The 5,713-nt window shown below is 59.9% G+C and overlaps 1 pseudogene; it reads right to left on the reverse strand.

Moving 5' to 3' along the window:
• Positions 1–400: 400 nt before the first annotated feature.
• Positions 401–4,962, reverse strand: LOC117798866 (annotated as a pseudogene).
• Positions 4,963–5,713: the final 751 nt, after the last annotated feature.

Here is a 5,713-nt window from a genome sequence, read left to right on the forward strand (position 1 = left end):
TACAAAGCAAGACGCACATACAGCACGTATGTATTTATAGGAAACTATAAATAGTTTCTACGAGGGGAGAAGCAGGGTGCCCACCTCAGTCCCGGGGTCCGGCAAGAGGGGAAGGAGGAAGAAAGTGCATTTACACAGAGACTCCTCCTTTCACCTGTGTGTCTGCGGGGGGGGCTTTCAGATGCAGTCAGCATGCTCAGGAGAGCCCTTGTGGGGCCGCTGGAGGGAGGAGGAGACACTGACACTTGACCGGGACCTGAGAAGACCAAGCGACATGCGGGGCACCCCCAGGGGTCTCAGCTAGACCCGTTCTCTACGGCCTCCACCGCGGGAAGGAGGTCTGGGCTCCCACTGCCCTGAGCCCCTGCCTTGGGCCGGTCCCCAGAGCACTAGCGGGCGGTTAGAGTCCTGGGGACGAGGGTGCGGGTGCCATGCTGTCTTCTGGGGGAGCCATCCTCCAAGCACAGCCCTGGCTGGTGGCCGTCCCTGGAGTCGCATGCCAGGGCTTCCCTGGCCGGAGGTGACAGGGAGCCGTCTGTCCATCTAGCCACCTCTGTGTGGAAACCTCCCACGGGTGTGGTGCCACCCAACGCCTCTCCCGTGAGGGACCTGAGCAGCTCTCTGTGGGCCAGCTCCATGTCCTTGAGCCTGCTGAGCTTGCCTGAGAGCTGTTCGATGGTGCGGAAGATGTTGCCCACATCCCTGAGGGCCAGGCTGGGCAGGGAGTGGCGAGGGCACCTGTGACCTCCACTGGGTCCCCAAAGCCGCCAGTCAGGGAGGCTCTCGGACTGGGAGGGCTCAGTGCTGGAGTCCGGGGGTCTGGCGGGCATGCTGACATAGAAGCAGTTCCCTTTTCTCACGACTTTGTAACTTCCTGCTGCCTCGGTGCTTAGAGCCTCTTCCTCTGGGTTCCTGTCCAGCTCGGAGACTCCCAGATCCCGGAATTCCTGGCCCGTGGGGGCAGCTATTCCAGAGAACAGAGAGCCACGTCCTCCTGCTCTGGCCCTTCACCCCCGGGGAGGGGGCCGTGCCCTGGGGCGCTCGGGTCCCCGGGGCATCATCTGCTGCTCCCGAGAGAAGGCACAGGCATCAGGCCGTCGTCAGGCTCCCTGGCGGGCTGCGCTTCAGGACGGCGACTGGGCAGCAGGCCATACAGAAACAGGTGCTGCAGGCTCTCCACGTCTTCCAGGGCTGAGTCGGGGAGCCCTTCCATGAACAGAGGACCGGGGAGGGGAAGGAGGATGGGGTCTCTCGTCCGGCCTCCCCTGTTCTCTCCATCCAGGGATGCGGAGGGGTGTGGCAGGGCACCCAGCTCCCCTTCGATGCTGCCTTCCTGCTCGGGATCGTCTAGGAGGCCCACGTGCTTCCCCTCAACCCTCTGCTGGGGCCCAGTGCCTGCTCTGGGCAGCTCCCCGGGCTCTGGTTCACTGTGGAACACTTCTGAGCCATCCAGCCGGACCCTGCTGGGGGTGGGGCTCTGCTGTGCTGGCTCCCGGGCGCCCAGGGGCAAGGGATGGGCGAGCACTGGGGCAGCTCCCGGGCACCCAGTGGTGTTCCGCACAGCCTCGTACAAGAGCTCCATCCACGTATTCTTGTCTGACGACGTCGGTGCCACCAGCTCGTAGATCTGGGGAGGGCCCAGCTCCAAAGTGCAGATGATGAAGAAGGCTCATTTGTCTGTGGCCACGGAGTGGATGAGCATGGCGTTGAGCTTGAGGACAGGGCTGAAGGTCTGCTTGCTGTCCGCGGAGCCTGCAGCCATCTTGCTGTGACACTTGAGCAGCAGCTTCTCATCCTGCTTCTGCAGCAGCACCAGGAGATCCTCCAGCAGCAGCACGTTGCAGGTCCAAGCTCTTATCCTTGCTGATCCTCCAGGTCAGGGGCGCCTCATGGACCATCCTTCTGGCTGTAAGATCCAGGCTCCTGAACTCTGCTGCCAGGGGGTTGCTAGCCCTCTCCAGGGATGTGGTGTCCAGGTGTTTCTGGTAGCCTTCCAGGTCTCCGTCTGCTTCACCACCTCATTCACATACTTGAGGATTTCCCGGCACTGGTCCGGCGCCCAGGAGAGCTTCTCATGCTCGGCGGTGCCACCCTCCGTGTGCTTGAGGACGCTTTCCAGCAGCAGCGGGTACTTGGTGAGCTGTTGTATCTCAGACACGAAGAGGTCCCTGAACTGCAGCTGCCGGCACCAGGGGTGACTCTCGGCCTCCTGCATGAAGAGCTGGAAGCGGCTCTCCTTGCGCTGCTTGGTCTTGATGAGCCCCAGGGCGATGGACTGATAGGAGCAGAACTGGGCAGCCACCTGCTGGAGCTCCTCCCGGCTGGGGCCGTCAAACCCAGCCAGCATGAGGTCACCAATGTCTCTTCTCTGATAATGGGGCCCTCCTCTAGGAGCTTCCTCATGGCCTCGCACCAGGAATTATGGATCTCGATGAGCTCGGGCAGGTTGGGGAAGAGCCGGGCCAGCTCCTCCCGGGGCATCAGGTTCTCCTTCTTCATCCGCTGGTAGAAGATCAGGTCCAGGATCTGGAGTGTGTGCAGATAGGAGGCTTCTGTCACAAAGAGCTCATTGATGACCTCCTGCCGATCAATCTCCCTCTGGCTTAGCCCGGCCACCACGTGTTTGCCCACCATGTGCTGCCAGTTCTGGGTATCCGGCCCTGGCTCCAGGTCTGAGAGCTGGCCCAGATTGTCCTCTAGGAGGTGGGGGAGAAGGGCGTCTGTGCAGAACCCCAGGCTGGGGGACTCGATGCTCCTGAGGCCCATTTTGGGGGTTAAGGGAGGGGTTGGGTTCTACAGAGACCTGGTGGAGAGGCTGGAGAGGACGAGGCTGACTGGTGGAGGCGGGCAGCCTCCGTGGCCGCGTCCATGTCCACGTCACTGCGAGAGTGGGGCACGTTCTCCACCTTCTGGGACCGCTTCAGCTCCTCCCAGCCCTTCAGGCTCTCAGAGCGGCCCAGGCGGATCTCTGAGCATGAGCTGTCACTCTCCAGCAGGTCTCCGGGGAAGCTACCTGTGGAGAGCCTCTGTGTCCCAGGCTCCGGGGCATCATACGGCTGGTTGTTCTCAAAGTGGTGAATGATGTTCCTCACGTTGCCTGGTTTGACTTCCACAGAGGACAAGGGAATATGAAATGTGCTCTGTGAAGAGCTTTTGTGCTTCCCAATTTACTTGAGGATAGAGTTTCGCCTCTTGTCCTCCAAGGCATCCTTGTCTTTTTTGGAATTGCTGCTCTTCTTGGTCTTTGGGAAGAAGGGCAGCCACTTGTCCTTGTCAGGAGCTGCCTGGGCCTTTTCAGCTATGCTGGAAGGCCGTGCCTCTCAGAGACAGAGCCCGGCGTAGCCCATATAGGTGTTGAGAGCGAAATCCATGGGGGCACTCCTGTCCTCCTCGTACTTGGACAGAATGCCTGCCAGGGCGGCTAGCTGCTTCTTGGCCACTTGGCATTCTCGGACAGGGTCTCCATCCAGGTCCAGCAGGTCATTCTCACCGTACAGACTACCCAGCCCCAGGGTGTGCTTTGTTCTGTAGTCCTGGATCTGCTCCTGGATCTCGGGCACAGCTGCCTCCTGCACTTCCCAGAGCGCGACGCGGACGTTCTCACTGTCGCGCAGATGCGAGTCAATTTCAGCCTGTAACACCTCTGGGACTTTCACTCTCAGTGGCTCATTTTTCTCTAAGAAAATATTCCAGATGTCTTTTCCTATGCTTCGGGAATCCTTGGGGTTTTTCTGCCGGTTTTTTACCTTCTGCACACAGGTAAAAAAGCAGCAGACTGGGGTCGGCCTGAGAGAAGATGTACCGCAGGAAAACGCCCAGGTGAGCAGGCCATGCCTTCAGCTTCTCCAGGTCCTGGAAGATGATGTCACTCTCGTTGTTGAAATGACCCGGGTCATAATCTTCCTCTGGGCCAATAATTAAAGGCTTCAGGCTCTGGTCTGCGCCCTGCTTGCTGGTGCCGGGCCCTGGTGCATCCAAGCCCTGCCGCCAGTGGTGCTGGGCCAGCCTGGCCATGATCACAGGTGAGGTTCGGGGACTGTCCAGCCCAAGGTCTGACAGTGCCGAGTTCCGATTCATCAGCGCCTCACTGAGGGAGGGGAAGTGTTCTGTCCCAGCATCCAAGCCGCTGTCCACCTCCTGGCAGTCCAGAGAGAGCTGGCCTTCTGATGCTCTCGGGCTGGTGTCACCAGATGGGGGGGTATGTCCACGAAGCCATCCGTCTCCTGCTTGATCTTCAGCTGGAGCTGAGTGACACACCTCCGGGCACCTTCGATCTGTTCCTCCAGCAGGCTGGCGGGATCCCAGCTGTATACCTCACAGATACGCTGTAACTCCTTTTCCTCCTGCCTCAGCATATTGCCAAGGATCTGGGTGGCATGTTTTTGGAATTCGGGATCCTGCAGTGGATTGGGCCCCATGATGTGCTGCGGGGGGGGGGGCGGGGGGGGGGGGGGGGGGNNGCGGTGGGACCACAAGGGCGACGCGGGGGGCTCTGGTGGGGGCAGGGTCCTGCTGCAGCCCAGAGACACCAGTGGACGAGGGGGAAGAGCCCAGGAGGGTCAGTGCGATGTAGGCACCAGATCTGATAAGCTTCACCACCTCCAGGTGTGAGCTGTTGGTCACCATGGTGCCGTTGACTTTGATGATCTGGTTGCCCTCTTTGACACCAGCTCTCATAGCTGCCCCTCCAGGCCGCACAGAATTCACCAGAACGATACGGTCCCCACTGACTGTGAAGCCGAAGCCATGCTGGTCCTTCTGGATGATGACAAAGCGCTGAACAAGACCTGCTGTCTCGGAGGTGTCGGAGGACTGGCGGAAGTTGGAAGGGGACCTGTGTTCAGGTGCCGGAACTCCCAAAGACAGGCCACTTAACCTGTCTATGCTCTGGGGTAACCTCACACTCATGGTTTCTCAGTGTCTCCGTGGAACAAGGATCCTGCAGTTTTGATGTCTTGATCAGGGCTGAGTTGGCTGCAATTTTTAAGAAAGGTGGGAGGAGGGCCTCCCAACCTCACGTTCGGATGCTCGGTTGCTCGGATGCTTGAATGCGCTGTGCTGGCTCTCAGGACCTGGGAACTGAGCCTCCGCTCTACTTGTACCAGCGAGCATGGTGCCCGTTCTCAGCCCCTGGCCCCTCCCCCATCAGAGAAAAAAACCAAAAGAAAAAGGAAAAACTATGACCTTCTTAGAAACCAAAAAACCAACCACAAATCTCTTCAAGGATAGCGCTATGGGCTAAGACATGAATCACAGAAAGAATGTGCCTTCAAAATATCAGTCTTCACTGCAAGATACAGATGAAACCCATGCTCCAGACGCCATTCCCGCAGCTGTCCTCCTGCAGGCGGGCACCCGGTTGCCAGCAGGGCCATGCGGGGTCCCCCGCGCTCAGCACGACGGCGACGCCGATGCCAGGGCAGAGGCGGCGGAAGGCCGGTCCGAACCGGCACTGGGGGAGGCCCCGGGCCGCGTGCTCGGAGGGGAAATAAATGAAAGCATACAACAGGACGTGGCAACCCTTCAAGTCCGGGGTGGTCCTGAGACCTCGGTTATGGAACTCCTTAAAACACAGCAACAAAACAAGCTTTTACGTGAAAGGTCTGGAGACCGTTCAAGGAGCCAAAGGCACCGAGCAGGAGCGTGGCGCCCCAGCCTCACGCCCGCTGCCCAGGCCGCCACCAACCAGGGACGCCGCTTCTGTCCCCCCCCC

The sequence above is a fragment of the Ailuropoda melanoleuca genome, unplaced genomic scaffold (genome assembly GCF_002007445.2).
Source record: "Ailuropoda melanoleuca isolate Jingjing unplaced genomic scaffold, ASM200744v2 unplaced-scaffold3648, whole genome shotgun sequence".
NCBI lineage: Eukaryota > Metazoa > Chordata > Mammalia > Carnivora > Ursidae > Ailuropoda > Ailuropoda melanoleuca.